The following is a 17222-nucleotide window of genomic DNA, read 5'->3' as shown; positions in this document are numbered from 1 at the left end:
AGCCTCGGAGAAACGAAACTCAGAAAGTTTTCAGGGCTGCTGGATCGGAAAGGAAACCGAAACCGAACGGGTGGCGCACTTCCGCACCGGGGCCTCCCGAGGTCGCTGCGCCCCGCACACTCAACTGTATTCTCCCAAAGGCATTCTAGGTGCGCCCCGCATCAACAGCATCCCTAGGAGCTTGCGGGAAATGCAGATTCTCGGCCCGCACCCAGACCTGCTGCCTCAGAAACTCGGGCGCAGGACCCAGCTACCCGAGCTTTATCCGGCCCTTCTGAAGTTCCTGGCAGTTTGAGAACCTCTGCTCAAGCAGCCCCGAGTCATCCAAAGCCCAAGGTAGCTTGGAACCGGTCCCCTAACCTTTGGTTGTTTGAACAGATGCATTGATAACTGGGTATCAAACTCCTGCTGTAGGTTCACTGGGAACATTCCAACCCCGGAGGGATTCTCAAGCATGCTAGGGAGCTACCCCCTTAGCCCCCTCCTCACCCAGACCTACATCAGGCTCCTTTCTCAATTTTCCTTATCCTCTTCAAGCACCGCCCCCTCTCCCCACCTTTAAATCTCTTGACTGCTCTGCATGTCATGTGGGATCTTGGTTTCTTGACCAGGGATCAAACCTGTGCCCCCTGAATTGGAAGCAAAGGGTTCCCTGGACCACCAGGGAAGTCCCAAGCCCTCCCTGAAGTTTAGCTCATTTGATTTCTTCAGGATGGAAATGAGTAGAAAGGGGGGGACCAAGGTCAAATAGACCCAAAGATGAGCCCTCCCGGAGGGCTTTGGGGGTGAGGAGTAAAATTTCATTTTGGAAAAGGCTGGCACCCCACCTCCATTCTCCTTGGCTCAGCTAAGAAGCCTGGACAACAAGTGTCCTCCCCACAAAGACTCCTGTGGTTAGAGAGCGTCTCCTGCGCCCTACACAAAGACCCAGAACTGCCCCTTTTCCAAGTCCTGGGGTCAGATGTCGACTTTAAAAAAAAAAAAAAAACTGCACACCTAAAAACATTGAGAATTATATTTTACTTGGTGGACTTGCTGAGGACTTTCCCTGGAAGACAGCCTCTCAGACTGCTCTTAGGGATGGCTCCAAACAGGTCAGAGAGGAGCCAGAATATATGGGAGTTTTTGCAACAAAATCCAGGTAGTGAAAATATTAACAAAATTACTGTTACTTAAAGGAAAACCAGACATCTCAAGTTCATGAATTCAGCACTTATTCTATGTATGGGAAGATGCAACAGTCTGGGCTCCTTGAAATTATTCCTTTGATGTGCACCTTAGCCGTCTAGGGCCAGCATCCTGCTTTTCCTCATCCTGAATCCCTGAAGGACATACAGTCACAGGTCAAAAAATGCAGTGGGTGCTAGCGTGATGGCTGCAATATCTTTTGTCTACTGATATGGCAGGTGACATTCTTCAGCCACATCGGGAAAACTTGGATGGAACCAATTTCAATGTCGTGGCACCCAAAAGAAGGGGAGGGGGCCACACAGAGCAGCTCCCTGGCCTGAAGTCTGGTATGTGGCCCTCTGCTGGGGTCTAATGGGAGAACACGGGCTTCCCCAGCAATTTTCAAGGAACCCTTGCATGGCTGCTTACCCATCCAGGCCTCAGTTACTTCCTAGTTACAAATGAGAAATGGAATATTTCCTGCCATATCAGTAAACAAGGATGTCACAGTCACCAGCCATTGTAGCCACAGCTTACGGTGAACTGGTGAGCCCTAAAGAAACTCAGGAAGGAGAATACTTGCCATCTAGCAGCCATCATGGTACTCTCTTCCAAAAACACAAGAGAGGATGCTACTCATGGACATCATCAAATGGTCAACACTGAAATCAGATTGATTATATTCTTTGCAGCCAAAGATGGAGAAGCTCTATATAGTGTGCAAAAACAAGACCAGGAGCTGACTGTGGCTCAGATCATGAACTCCTTATTGCCAAATTCAGACTTAAATTGAAGAAAGTAGGGAAAACCACTAGGCCATTCAGGTATGACCTACATGAAACCCCTTACAATTACACAGTAGAAGTGATAAGTAGACTCAGAGGATTAGATCTGATAGACACAGTGCCTGAAGAATTATGGATAGAGGTTTGTACCATTGTATAAGAGGCAGTGATCAAAACCATTCCCAAGAAAAAGAAATCCAAAAAGGCAAAATGGTTGTCTGAGGAGGCCTTACAAATAGCTGAGAAAAGAAAAGAAGTGAAAGGCAAAGGAGAAAAGGAAAAATAAACCCATCTGAATGCAGAGTTCCAAAGAATAGCAAGGAGAGATAAGAAAGCCTTCCTCAGTGATCAATGCAAAGAAATAAGGAAAACAACAGAATGGGAAAGACTAGAGATCTCTTCAAGAAAATTAGAGATACCAAAGGAACATTTCATGCAAAGATGGGCACAATAAAGCACAGAAATGGTATGGACCTAACAGAAGCAGAAGATATTAAGAAGAGGTGGCAAAAATACACAGAAGAACTATACAAAAAAGATCTTAATGACCTGGAAAACCACTATGGTGTGATCACTCACCTAGAGCCAGACATCTTGGAGTGTGAAGTCAAGTGGGCCTTAAGAAACACTACTACAAACAAAGCTAGTAGAGATGATGGAATTCCAGTTGAGCTATTTCAAATTCTAAAAGATGATGCTGTTAAAATGTTGTACTCAATATGTCAGCAAATTTGGAAAACTCAGCAGTGCCCACAGGACTAAAAAAGGCCAGTTTTCATTCCAGTCCCAAAGAAAGGCAATGCCAAAGAATGTTCAAGTTCAGTTCAGTTCAGTCGTTCAGTCGTATTCGACTCTTTGTGACCCCATGGACTGCAGCACACCAAGCCTCCCTGTCCATCACCAACTCCCAGAGCTTATTCAAACTCATGTCCATTGAGTCGGTGATGCCATCCAACCATCTCATCCTCTGTCATCCCCTTCTCCTCTTGTCTTCAATCTTTCTCAGCATCAGGGTCTTTTCCAATGAGTCCGTTTGTCACAGCAGGTGGCCAAAGTATTGGAGTTTCAGCTTCAGCAGCAGTCCTTCCAATGAATATTCAGAACTGATTTCCTTTAAGATGGACTATTTGGATCTCCTTGCAGTCCAAGGGACTCTCAAGAGTCTTCTCCAGCAGCACAGTTCAAAAGCATCAATTCTTTGATGCTCAGCTTTCTTTATGGTCCAACTCTCACATCCATACATGACTACTGGAAAAACTATAGCTTGGGCTAGGTGCATACAAAGAAAAGCTGCTAAATTCCTTAACTTGGAATTATCTGGTTTTCTGTAATTTATAAAAAAATTTTTTGGAATTCAAACTACCTGCCCTTTGTTGCAAAACATCTGTATAACCTGGCTTCTCCCCAGCTCCCTTGTTCTCAGAGCAGTTTTCCCAGGGTCACTTGAGATGCTGTCTCCTGGGCTTGCAGTCCTAAAAGTTTCTGCTGAATAATGCATACCTCCAAACTTTTAGGTTGCATGTATTTTTTCAGCTGACACAAAGAAGAGTGAAGACTTAAATCTGAGGCATGATCCTACTTCTTCAAACCACAGGAGGCTCTCCCCTTGATTCCTGTACAGAAATGAACTCAGGAAGAGCCACTGGCAAAAGTGAAAATTGGCCAGGGCAAAAGTCACTGCCCGGGCCAGAACTAGAAACAGGTGAGTGAGGTGCCTGGAGTTCAGTGTTGAAAGAATCACTCCCTGTCAGTAGGTCAAGTGTATCCTTAACATTGGTGCCCAGATGCTTCACGCTCTTCCCCCTCTTGCCTCCTGGTCTGGGATTTTGGTACCTGCTGCTTCTATATGCACCTTAGAAGGTAGTTCCCTAAAGAGCCCAGGGTTTTGTTTGGAATGTAATTCAATAATAAGACAATAATAGCTTGTATGCTCTAGGCCATAGTATGTGGGTGCCACCCTGAGAAAATAACTCACCTCAGAACCACTCTGTGAGGGGAGTAAGATCATCACGCTCATGTTAGATATGAAGAGACTGAGGCCAACAAGTCAGGTTACTCTTGGGCCCCTTGACTAGGAAGTGGGGGAGCTTAGACTGTAATCAAGACATTTATTCTTAAGCCTGGGTTCCCTAGCATCTTCTCTCCATGCTAAAGCTGACAAGATGCAGCTCTTGTTCTTGGGAAGTTCACAACCTTTTACCTGACTTGTGGACTACTCTTCCCCTACTAGAGAGACACTATACTCTACCAGGTAAGTGTCAAACTCTTAGCCCTTGAGAGTTGCCCTCCAGGCTCAGCACCCCACTCACCACCCACCACCCCTGATCCCACTTCTGCTGACCTAACTGTCATCCTGGGCTCCCAGAGACATGCTCCTTTCTGGTCAAGCCCCAGCTGTGTGTTTCCTGTCTCTGCAGCTACCCTGGACAGCTCCTTCTAAGCCTGGGTCACACCTCTTCCAGCTTGGGTCGCACCTCTTCCACCTCTTCCCTTCTGTGGGCCTAATTAGCTCAGGCAAAGATGCTTTGCATTTCAGATGGATGTTCTGAATAGTGCGGATACGGCCACCTCCTTGATGAGGCTGTCATCTTGATAAAAGCCTATCAAGCTTGGATGCTCCAGTGCCTAACTACTTACCAACAGTGATTGCTTAGTAATCATGTGTGTGCTTAGTCACTCAGTCGGGTCCCACTCATTGCGACCTCGTGGACTGTAGCCTGCCAGGGTCCTCTGTCTATGGGGGTTTTTCAGGCCAGAATACTAGAGTGGGTTGCCATGTCCTCCTCCAGGGGCTCTTCCCCACCCAGGGATTGAACCCATGTCTTTTATGTTTCCTGCATTGGCAAGCAGGTTCTTTACCACTAGTGCCACCTGGGAAGCCCCCTACCCTCTTCTTACTGTTTCCTAACTTCATTAAAGTGTCTGGCGAAAACACAGCATCCACAGGAAAGCATTTGTTGCTGTTCAGTTGCTCAGTCGTGCCCTACTCTTTGCAACCCATGGACTGCAGCATGCCAGGCTTTCCTCTCCTTCACCATCTTCCAGAGTTTGCTCAAACTCATGTCCATTGAGTCGATGATGCCATCCAACCATCTCATCCTCTGCCTCCCCCTTCTCCTCCTGCCCTCAATCTTTCCTAACATCAGGGTCTTTTCCAGGAAAGCATATCAGAGGGAAAAAAAATCACGCTGACTCCAGAACCCCTTCTGCCTGTGCTGTCCTGGGTGCTCAGGGCTCTGTAGGTCTCTCTGGCCCTTGTCCAGCCCTCTCATCACCTGCTGGCTTGGCTCTGCAGAGGAGAGGTGCACTGGTGTTAATGGGAAGCCAGGCTGAGCAGTCTTCTATGCATCACTCCCTACTTGTAACTGGTGCATTTCCTCAGATACCTGTGTGAAGCAAACGGACCCCCGTGTCCCACTGCAGGGTTGGGAGAGGGTAGAGGCATTCCAACCTGCTCAGCTTGGCATGCCCAGCCTCACCTTGCTCCACCTCCATTGCCTGAATGTAAAGCCTCCTCACTGCACAAGAACTTCCAGTTCAGGGCTTTCATCTTCCACCTGGGCTTCTCCCCAGAAGTCAGCCAGTCTCCGTCCTTCTCCAGGCCTAATGGACTTGCTTTCTGGGAGCTCCCCGCCCCAGCTTCCGGCTTCCCGGGACCATGGCTTCATCACACCGTCTTGGTCTTTTCTTGAACGCCCTGTCTGCTACCAGGCCATCAACAGGGCGGACAAGTCGGTGGTGTTTGTTGCTATCCTTGTGATCCAGCACAGTTCCTGACACATAGCATTTCAATAAATGTTCTAGAATGAATGAGTGAGTGAAGAGTCGGAGGACTGGCTCTGTTCCTGCAGAGTGGCCTGCATGACCACTCCGGAGGTTACATGACTTCCGGAGAGTTCCCCCAGGCCTCTCAGTTTCTGATCTCCGGTTTCCCAGTCTATTCAAGTTGGGTTTCGGTTTCTTCTTCTCGGTTCAGAAAAAAGAAAAGTCCTACTGGCGCCGCCCTGGAGTCCAGGGACCCGGAGAGGAGGGGGCGGTGCGCGGGGTCGGGGGCGGAGCCTCAGGAGACAGAAGGACTCGCGGGAGGTGGAGGGGGTGGAGTTAGGGGTCCGCACCCCGCCCCGCCGGATGATTTCGCAGCCTGGCTGTCTTGTGCGCTGCGCGTTGTGGCCGCGCTGCTGCTAGGACCTTGCATCCAGCCCGGAGGCAGTTCTTCCGGAGCGCAGGGTTGCGCGGGGCTCCGGGGGGCCTGGGAACCGACCCACCAGGGTCATGCTCCCCTCTCTGATGCTGGTCAGGGCCCTGTCAGTCCCTGCTGAAGACTGAGTCTGGTGTCACTGCCGCGTTTTCTCTTCTGTGCGGGTGACATATATCCGTGCTTCTCAAAGGAAGGTCCCCCGGCCGGCAGTATCGGCTTCACCCTGGAGCTTACTAGAAACGCAGGGTCTGTCACTGGTGAAGCTGAGTTGGTGGCCCTGGGACGAGGCTTGGTGGTGGTGTTAGTCGCCCAGTTGGACTCTGCAACCGCGGGGACTGTAACCCACCAGACATTTTTGTCCAAGGGATTTCCCAGGAAAAATACTGGAGAGGGTTGTCATTTCTTCCTCCAGGAGATCTTCCTGACCCAGAAATGGAACTCCCAGGGATCAAACTCGCATCTCCTGTCAGATCTCCTGTGTTGCAGACAGATTCTTTACTGTTGACCTACTGGAGAAGCTCTCATGTGGCCCAATGTGGAGTCGCTGGGGACGGTTGGTGGCCATTCCAAAATCATTTTGTCCTGGATAAGGGCCAGCTGTCCAGCTGGCATTCATCGTGATTACTTGGCGAAGGTTTGATATTCCAATGGAGGAGGCAAAAGTGCATGTTACCTGCCTTCCGGGGAACTCTCCCCAGGGGAATGGAAATTGGTCCATCCAGGCTGTCCTTCATACAAGTTTCCTGCAAATTCCAACTCAGTTCCTCCTCTGTCTGCAACTGAGTTCCATGCTTTATGGAATAAAGTTGAATTTCTGTGTTAAAATTGCCATCTCTTGGGTATGGAGCATCTGTGGAGTAACCACGTCAGGCGTTGGGCTAATTTGTCTACACATACGATCTGGAAGATTGCAAAAATAAATCAAACAGGGAAATGGAGCTCAGAGAAACGGACTTGATCTGGGGTGGCCTTGGCCTGCAGCGGCTTGCAGCAGGCTTGGCTTCCCTAGCCAGAGTGAGGTCAGGCCCCGGCAGTGAAAGCACTGAATCCTAGCCATTAGGCCACCGGGGCCAGTGGCTGGTGATAAGGCTCCAGCCCACTAGCTGTGTAGAAATAAATTTCCACAAAGAGTAAAACAAGTAAAGTGTTTATTAGGAGAAAAAAAGAGTAGGTGTGAATAGACACACATGGGTGGGCTCAGAGTCACGCCCTTGCGGTAGTTTGAATTACTTACATGGGGCATTTCTTCCAGGTTTCCTCTGGCCAATCATCTTGCTTTACCTGGTTCTGTGGCTGTATTTGGTATATCTCGGGAACCTCCCATGTGTGCACACATCTCTTAGCCAAGTTGGATTACAGCTAAGAGGCCCCCAGGTAGGTTGACATCACTACCTGTAGGGAGGGTGCCAACTCCCTCCGTTTTTGACCCCCCAAGGAGCCTTCCTGTGCATGTGCAGTCAAGAAGGTCACCTTGACCTTGAGGATGAGAAATATGTGGTCTTTGTCTCTTATCTGGACAGGGCTCTTGCCAATGCCATTACTGTTAATCTTAATTGTCTATCTAGAGGCAAAGCCAGCTATTTATCTTGTTCCTGTTATTATTTCTATCTGGAAGTTATTTCTGTCTGTAAATGTCTAACCTATTGTTGTTCAGTTGCTAAGTCATGTCTGACTCTTTGTGACCCCATGGACTGAAGCACACTAGGTTTCCCTGTCCTTCACCATCTTCCAGAGTTTGGTCAAACTCATGTCCATTGAGTTGGTGATGCCATCCAACCATCTCATCCTCATCATCCACTTCTCCTCCTGCCTTCAAGCTTTCCTAGCATCAGGGTCTTTTCCAATGAGTCGGCTCTTCACATCAAGTGGTCAGGGTATTGGAACTTCATCTTCAAATGTCTGACCTGGAACCCATCTATCTCCTGCCTCAAGTGCAGCTGACTGGCCCACGGCTGGACTGAAACTTCAGGAAAGACCCTGGGCCAGAGGCACCAGTCTGAGGCTTATGTGAATTCCTGAGTCAAGAAATGATGAGGAAATTTCAGGGCTAAAATTTGGAGTAATTTGTTATGTAAAAATATAATAACCATTATACCATGTCACTATGCATATTTAAAAGCAGAGACATTACTTTGCCAACAAAGGTCCATCTAGTCAAGGCTATGGTTTTTCCTGTGGTCATGTATGGATGTGAGAGTTGGACTGTGAAGAAAGCTGAGCACCCAAGAATTGATGCTTTTGAACTGTGGTGTTGGAGAAGACTCTTGAGAGTCCCTTGGACTGCAAGGAGATGCAACCAGTCTATTCTGAAGGAGACCAGCCCTGGGATTTCTTTGGAAGGAATGATACTAAAGCTGAAACTCCAGTACTTTGGCCACCTCATGCGAAGAGTTGACTCATTGGAAAAGACCCTGATGCTGGGAGGGATTGGGGGCAGGAGGAGAAGGGGACGACAGAAGATGAGATGGTTGGATGGCATCACTGACTCGATGGACGTGAGTCTGAGTGAACTCCAGGAGTTGGTGATGGACAGGGAGGCCTGGCGTGCTGCGATTCATGGGGTCTCAAAGAGTCGGTCGGACACGACTGAGCGACTGAACTGAACTGAACCAATGCATGACAAAGGGGGCATTTTAGGACCTCAAGGAGAAGAAACAAGATGGACAATCCAAATTTGTTTATCCTACCTGTAGATACCCTCTTATGGATAGTCCTTTGTCTTATAGCTACTAAGTCCAAGCTTGCTGTGCTCACTACACAGCAGACCAATAATTTGGGAGACGAGGTGTTGAGGCAAGTGAGAGAGTTAAAGCTTCAGTTCAGTTCAGTTCAGTCGCTCAGTCGTGTCCAACCCTTTGCGACCCCATGAATCACAGCATGCCAGGCCTCCCTGTCTATCACCAACTCCCGGAGTTCACTCAGACTCACGTCCATCGAGTCAGTGATGCCATCCAGCCATCTCATCCTCTGTCATCCCCTTCTCCTCCTGCCCCCAATCCCTCCCAGCATCAGAGTCTTTTCCAATGAGTCAACTCTTCACATGAGGTGGCCAAAGTACTGGAGTTTCAGCTTTAGTATCATTCCTTCCAAAGAAATCCCAGGGCTGATCTCCTTCAGAATGGACTGGTTGGATCTCCTTGCAGTCCAAGGGACTCTCAAGAGTCTTCTCCAACACCATGGTTCAAAAGCATCAATTCTTCGGTGCTCAGCCTTCTTCACAGTCCAACTCTCACATCCATACCTGACCACTGGAAAAATCATAGCCTTGACTAGACAGACCTTTGTTGGCAAAGTAGTGTCTCTGCTTTTGAATATGCTATCTAGGTTGGTCAGAACTTTCCTTCCAAGGAGTAAGCGTCTTTTAATTTCATGGCTGCAGTCACCATCTGCAGTGATTTTGGAGCCCAGAAAAATAAAGTCTGACATTGTTTCCACTGTTTCCCCATCTATTTCCCATGAAGTGATGGGACCAGATGCCATGATCTTCGTTTTCCGAATGTTGAGCTATAAGCCAATGTTTCACTCTCCACTTTCACTTTCATCAAGAGGCTTTTGAGTTCCTCTTCACTTTCTGCCATAAGGGTGGTATCATCTGCATATCTGAGGTTATTGATATTTCTCCCGGCAATCTTTATTCCAGCTTATGTTTCTTCCAGTTGAGCATTTCTCAATTTCTCATGATGTACTCTGCATAGAAGTTAAATAAGCAGGGTGACAATATACAGCCTTGACGTACTCCTTCCCCGATTTGGAACCAATCTGTTGTTCCCTGTCCAGTTCTAACTGTTGCTTCCTGACCTGCATACAGATTTCTCAAGAGGCAGGTCAGGTGGTCTAGTATTCCCATCTCTTTCAGAATTTTCCACAGTTTCTTGTGATGCACACAGTCAAAGGCTTTGGCATAGTCAATAAAGCAGAAATAGATGTTTTTCTGGAACTCTCTTACTTTTTCCATGATCCAGCGGATGTTGGCAATTTGATCTCTGGTTCCTCTGCCTTTTCTAAAACCAGCTTGAACATCAGGAAGTTCACAGTTAGGCAGGTTGATAAGAGAGTCCAAGGCCCCTTAAGGAGGAGGAGGCAAACATTCTTTTTTTTTTTTTCACATTGTTTTGCCTTAGTCACATGGGCCCTTTAAGCAACAATACATCTTGCTCAAGGACATACTTTTCTTAAAGCTCTGTATTGCAGCAATATATCTTGTCTGAAAATTGGTTTTAAGGCCAGAGTTAATGATATATCACAATATATCTTACTGGTGGAAAATGCTTTTCTTAGGCTCCACGTTAATGATTATAATTTTAACAAATCTTGCCTTGGAGTCTGTTTTCCCATATCACTGCTTTCTCGCTTGAAGACACAGTGCCCGGAGCCTATTCTCCTTGGCTAATCTTATGGTGATAGTATCTAAGATATATGTTGTGAGAAAGAGGTCTGGCAAAAGTTTTGCAACCTTGAAGTATTCTTTTACCTATTCTTAATAGCCAACTGAAAAATGTATAAAGCTCCGTTTAACCTCAAAAAAAGGGGTACTCTTTCTACCTCTTTCTGATGTCTATGTCAAAAGCTTTCTCTATCCTTTCACTTTAATAAAATATATGCTGCATGAAGCTCTGAGTGACTGAGACTGTGTCTTTGGTCCCGGAGAGAAATTTTCTCCTTTAGATACCACGAGCTGGGCACCATTCGCTGTAAGCTATCACAAAGAATAGTGACTTTATCAAAGAGTTAGCCTTCCAGGAAGACGGTGAAGTAGAGTTCTAGAGGACCATCTTTCGGGGGTCTGGATGCTAATTTCTTTTATAGAACAGAGAGGGGGAGGAGGTGAGGAAGTGAAATAAAAAGGCCACAAGTCTTGCAAAACATCTCCTGGTTTCACAGTCTTGGGGAGCAGTTGTGTTAATTTCTTCTTTGCTGCAGCCATTCAGAGGTGGGCAGGTCAGGGTGTCTCCTTGTGAGCTGAACAAAGGCAGTTTGGTTTAACATTAAGGTAGAGGGGCACGGTCCCCAAGGCAGGCCGTTACGGACTTGCCAGGTGGCTCTGCAGTAAAGAATCTGCGTGCAATGCAGAAGACTTGGGTTCAGTCCCTGGGTCAGCAAGATCCCCTGGAGAAAGAAATGGCAACCCACCCCAGAATTCTTGCCTGGAAAGTGCCACGAACAGAGGAGCCTGGTGGGATACAGTCCATGAGGTCACAAAGAGTTGGACACAACTTAGAGACTAAACAATGACAACATAGCTATAGACAGAACAAAAGCAATGAAAAGCAGAGGTCAAAGTAAAAGAAACACATCCAACATGGAGTCAGATTTTGTCTGTTATATTATCACTGCACCATTGATCGGGGAGAATATTCCTTCCCCACCCCACCTCCCCCCCAGTATGGAATCTCAAGGGAAGGGAGGGGAGAGAGTGATACTGAGCAGGATCTTGTGGGGTTGCTGAGCACAAAAGCCTTTCTGTGTCCCCCATTTCTTGATTACAGAAAATAGGCTTCATTCAGCCTCCCTTCCTGAGTTCCAGCAGTTGCCGATTAGGGAAGGGAGGTGATGCTGAGACAAGGGAGAAACAGTTGAGAGGCAATAGTACAGCCTTGGACCAGGGTCCTGGTTCCCCATCAAGGGACGTATAAAACAATATCTTTGAGCTGTTCTGCAGATACTGAAACTCTTGCCAGGTGGGAGAAATTAGTGGTATGTTGCCCATAAGTGCATAGACCGCAGAGGTTGATTCATCACCAACCAATGAGAAGAATGTCCACAAGCTGACCATGTCCTCTTTGAACCATTACCCTAAAACTTCTCACTACCCTCTCCAAGTTGGGACACACAGTTTTGAAGGCATTAGCTTATTGTGGCCCCCTTTGCCTGGCACATCAATAAAGCTATTCTTTTCTACTTCATCCAAATCTGTCTCCAAAAATTAATTCAGTGTGGGGGTAGAGAGGCTGGAATCAGCTTCAGGAGGGATCATATTCAAGCATAGGCAGATCACCAGATTTTGATCAAAGCAGATTTCACCTGTAGGAGCAGGTCTACAGTGTCCAAGGGTAGAGGAGAAAGGAAGGCCCCGCAAGGTCTCAGGGAACCCTGCCCCTCTGCCTGGATGTTAAACATAACTGCTTTTGTTCATTTCACAGGGAGACACCCTGACCTACCCATCTCTGAATGGCTGCAGGAAAGAAGAAATTAACCTACCCCTCCCCAAGACTGGTGAAACCAGGAGATATTTTACAGGACTTCTTTTACTTTACTTCCTCACCTCCTTCCCTTCTCTGTAAGCTGTCAGAGGCTTAACATACAGTGAATGGTCAGACCACATGTGAAAAATCTGACCTTTAGGCTGGAGCGACTTGTCTAGGAAACCAATCCATTTTTTGCGGTAGCCAACCAAGGAAGCCAGCCTGTCTCAGGCCAATTTGTAGGAAGTCAGATCGCTGTTTCCAATAGTCTGGGACGTCAAACAGTAACTCCTGGAACAATTAGCTTCAAATGACCAGGGATTTGTTACCAAACCAGGTCTGTTTGCAGCAGAGAAAGAGTTTATTCACAAAGCAGCCAAGAGTGGGGAAGAGAGAACAAGTCTCAGATCCACCTCCCAGAATATGAGGGAGCTGGAATATTTATGGGGTAAGCAGGGTGGTCTTAGAGTTGGGGAAAGGTGATGGAGATGGAGGAAAAAGCTGAGGTCATTGGCATTCTGCACAGGCACATCTGGGTTGCATACATTGACTAAAAAATTATTTAGAACCTAAAAGTTGAGAGTTACATTTTATTCAGCAGGAATTTTTAGGACTTCAAGCCCGGGAGGCAGGATCTCAAGTAAACCCGAGAGAACTGCTCTGAGGAGGCAATGGGGGGAGCCAGGATGAGTAGAAGTTTTTGCAGCAAACAGGTACTTGGAGCATCAAAAGATTACTGCTGCTAAAAGAAAACTAGGTGTCTCAAGTTAAGGAGTTGAGCACTTTTCCAAGTATGGGAAGATGCAAGAGTTTGGGCTCACTGAAATCTTATTCCTTTGATATGCACCTCACCTATCTGAGGCCAGGATTCTTTGTTTTCACATACTGTTTCCTCAGGGCTCAATTAGGGTGTAGCTGTAGTCTGATGGTTGCTAGGTGGCAGATATTCTTTTCCATCCTGAGTTCCCTCGGGGATACAGACTCACCATCAGCTGTGGCTGCAGTCACTGATCACTGTGACATCACTGTTTACTGATATGGCAGGAACGAATCCATTTATCACTGGTTTCTGTGTGGGGCTTCCCGGGTGACTCAGATGGTAAAGAATCCGGCTGCAATGTGGGAGACCCAGGTTCCATCCCAGGGTCAGGAAGATCCCCTGGAGAAGGGAGTGGCAACCCACTCCAGTATTCTTGCCTGGAGAATTCCATGGGCAGAGGAGGAACGGGGTGCACAGTTTCAATTCGGTTATTATGTAACCACCAGATGGCATTTTTGGGGCCTCCAAGTCCTTTATGTCTGAGCACAGGAAAGAATTCAGCAAGAGGTAGTGTGATAGATATGAAGTGATTTATTAGAATATGAAGTTTATGTGACTTATAAGCAGGCAGGCAAGAGGGTGTTGCACCTCAAGAAATTAGTGGGATCCAGTTTTATAATCAAAGGAAAAGTGGGGAGGGGAAAAAGACCACTTTCTTCCTCTTTCTTGAATAGACGTCACACTTCCATCATCAGCTCCACTTCAGGCAGGCGAGTTTTCTTGTGCCTACATGGTCAATTCTGGACTGTCATGTTCAACAGAAATGAGCAAAAAGGTGGTAACATATGCTAAAAATAGAAAATCAGCTTAGGTTTTAGTATAATGTCACCTTTTCCATATATATATATATATATATATATATATATTGGAGAAAGCAATGGCACCCCACTCCAGTACTCTTGCCTGGAAAATCCCATGGACAGAGGAGCCTGGAAGGCTGCAGTCCATGGGGTTGCTAAGAGTCAGACACGACTGAGCGACTTCACTTTCACTTTTCACTTTCATGCATTGGAGAAGAAAAGGGCAACCCACTCCAGTGTTCTTGCCTGGAGAATCCCAGGGACGGGGGAGCCTGGTGGGCTGCCGTCTATGGGGTCGCACAGAGTTGGACACGACTGCAGTAACTTAGCAGCAGCAGCAGCAGTGCAGAGGATTGTATCCTAGGAATTATTAACTTACTGAGCTCACTGGGCAGGATGTGAGTCTCATGCCACCATTGTATTTTTGTTTGGGGGCATGTTTCATGTTTCTGTTGCATGGTTTTGTTGCTAAGCGAGCCTGCTTGGTTTTGAGGTTTCGAAAACCACTTGAGCACTATCTTGAGTGATCATTCACTTACAAGGGTCTCCCATACTTTTTCTTTACTTACAATCCCTAGTGGGATTAACTATTTAATCACCTCCTTCTTCCTTTTACTCTGTCCCTACCAATAAAGTCTCACTTTTTTGTCCCCACTTTTAACTTAAGACTGTAAAGAAAAAGAATTGTTGCCTGACATTCCAGTTCTACAAGGATCAAGCCATTGGGCACCACAGTTGCCCACTCACAGTGCACCTGAGGGGAACACAGGAGGGGGAAAAAACAAGGAGCACTCTGTGCTTAGATACACCAGCCCTTAGATACCAATCGTGAAGATGTACACTAAGGAAAAGTTTCAATGGCCCCAGATTCTTGCATCTTCTCCTATTTAGAAAAGCACTGAAATCATTAACTTGAGATATCTGTTCTTTGTGATCAGCAGTAATCATTTTCTGCTTGACCACATGTTTTTCTTGGGTTTCTGTGGTGTCTCAGGCAGTAAAGAATCTGTCTGCCAATGTAGGAGAGCCGGGTTTGATCCCTGGGTCAGGAAGATCCCCTGGAGGAGGAAATGGCTACCCACTCCAGTACTCTTGCCTGGGAAATCCCATGGACAGAGAAGCCTGATGGGCTACAGTCCAGGGAGTTGCAAAGAGCTGGACATGATGGAGCCTGCACACACACACACATGTTTTTCCTAGCAAAAAATGTTCATAAATATCCTGGCTTCTCTGTTTTCTCTTTGGAGCAGCTTCTCAGTGCAATCTGAGCCTTCATTTACGCCTCCCCCCCCCCCCCCACTATTAAGCTTTCCCACTCCTCTGCCTGTCCTTGAGTTTCTGCCAAAATGTAAGCAACCGTGGCTGACCTGCTTGCTACCACCAGCTGTAAATGAGTAACTTTGCTTGTCCTTGTAGACTAAGAATGCCTCCAGAAGGAACCAACCTTGCCCACACCTGGATTTCAGACTCCTGGCGTCCAGAACTGTGAGAGAACAAACTTCTGTTGTTTTAAGCCCCCCAGGTCGTGGTGCCTTGTGTTGGAGTCCCCAGAAACTTACACACCTGATACTGAGCATCTTCCCCAGATACCTCGCACCTAAGTTTTGGGGTCAGTCCTGAGGTGGTAAGTGAGAAGGCTTGGTTGAGGCTGTGTGCATGTGCACACAGGTGTGAATGCATGTGTACACATTGTGAAATGTACCAAGTATTTAGGGGCAGCTTTGACTATACAAGTTATGACACAAATGATAACATCAGATTTCATTTTTCTTAGATTCTATTGTTCACAACTGCATTTATACTGTGAAGGGATTTGATTCTTTTCTTTTCTTTAGTTCTGCTACTATTTGTACCTGTGACCCAATTCATAAAATGAGGAGGGAAAGCCAAAAATAAGAAAAGTATGATACCTAAACTGAGACCAATGCTTGTCTTTTAAATTTTCTCATAATCTTCAATTTTGATATTACACTTCTTTAAAATCAGAGTAAATTTGTAAGACATGGATTCCCACTTGTACCACTTTTATTTAACATAGTATTGGAAGTTCTAGACAGAGTAGACAGGCAATTTATGGAAACAAAAGGCATCCAAGTCAGAAATGAAGAATCAAAATGATTTTGCTTCACAGATGATATGACCTTGTGTGTATTAGAAAAACCATAAATATACCACAAAACTATTGTAACTAAGAATGAATTCAACAAAGTAGCAAGATATAAAATCAACACATAAAAATGATATATGTAAATTTACATGTATGTAAATTAGCAGTGAATGATTTGAAAAGGAAATTAACAATTCCATTTACAAGAAAACCAAAATACTTGGTAACTGAGGGACTGAAAAACTTGAACACAGAAAACTATAAAATATTGCTTAAAGAAATTAAAGAAGACACAAATAAATGGAAAGACATCCTATGTTCACGGATTGAAAGACTTAATATTATTAAGATGCAAGCACTACCCAAAGCAATCTATGGATTCATTATAATTTCTATCAAAATCCCAATGACCTTTTCTTTTTGGCAAAAATAGGACAACTCATCCTAAAATTCATATGGAATTTCAAGGAAACCTGAACAGCCAAAACTCATGGGAAAAAAGGACAAAGCTGGAGGACTCAGAGTTCCTGATTTCAAAACTTACAAGTCTACAATTATCAAAACAGTATGGTAATGTCATAAAGACAGTCATATAGACCAATGGAATAGAACAGAAAGCCCAGAAACAAGTCCTTGCATATATGGTCAAATGATTTTTGACAAGGGAACTAAGATCAATAGGGAAAGAACAGTCATTAAAAAAATGGTGCTAGGAAAACTGGATATCCATATGCAAAAGGATGCTTATCTAACATGATATACAAAAATTGTCAAAATATCAAAGAACTAAATGTAAGAATTGACTGGAAGAGTCTTAGAGCTGAGGACTTCTCTATAGACCTAGAGGTAAAGAAAAATTAGAGGGAAAAATTGCTGGCAGTTTTGAACACCTGCTTTGGGACACACAGTTTGTAAAAATGGTTTCACTTAACTCTCCTAAAATTGCTGTGAAGTCATTAGCTTAGTTCGAGGGAGAAAATAAAATTATCCATAATCCCCCAATCTAGAGATGACCACTGTTGTGAAGCTCTATATTTTTTAAAAAAATGTTTTTCATTATTAAATTTCTCTTTAAGACTTAATACAGCAATGGAGCTCACTGCATTCAGAGAAACTAAATTAAAAATGGTATCACTCAGCTGGTTTCCTCTAGGGGGGCT

The 17222-nt window shown here is 45.8% G+C and overlaps 1 protein-coding gene across 1 annotated transcript in view; it reads right to left on the bottom strand.

Annotated features, from left to right (window-relative positions):
• MX1 (MX dynamin like GTPase 1) overlaps positions 1 to 5884 on the bottom strand; it is a 38196-nt gene extending 32312 nt beyond the window's left edge. Inside the window, exon 1 of the mRNA XM_010801645.4 lies at positions 5435 to 5884. The gene's annotated coding sequence lies outside the window, so the exon portion shown is untranslated. The remainder of the gene's footprint in view (positions 1 to 5434) is intronic.
• Positions 5885 to 17222: the final 11338 nt, after the last annotated feature.

This window comes from Bos taurus, chromosome 1 (genome assembly GCF_002263795.3).
Source record: "Bos taurus isolate L1 Dominette 01449 registration number 42190680 breed Hereford chromosome 1, ARS-UCD2.0, whole genome shotgun sequence".
NCBI lineage: Eukaryota > Metazoa > Chordata > Mammalia > Artiodactyla > Bovidae > Bos > Bos taurus.
Note: the sequence above shows the minus strand (reverse complement) of the source record. Positions and strands in the feature narration are given on the sequence as shown.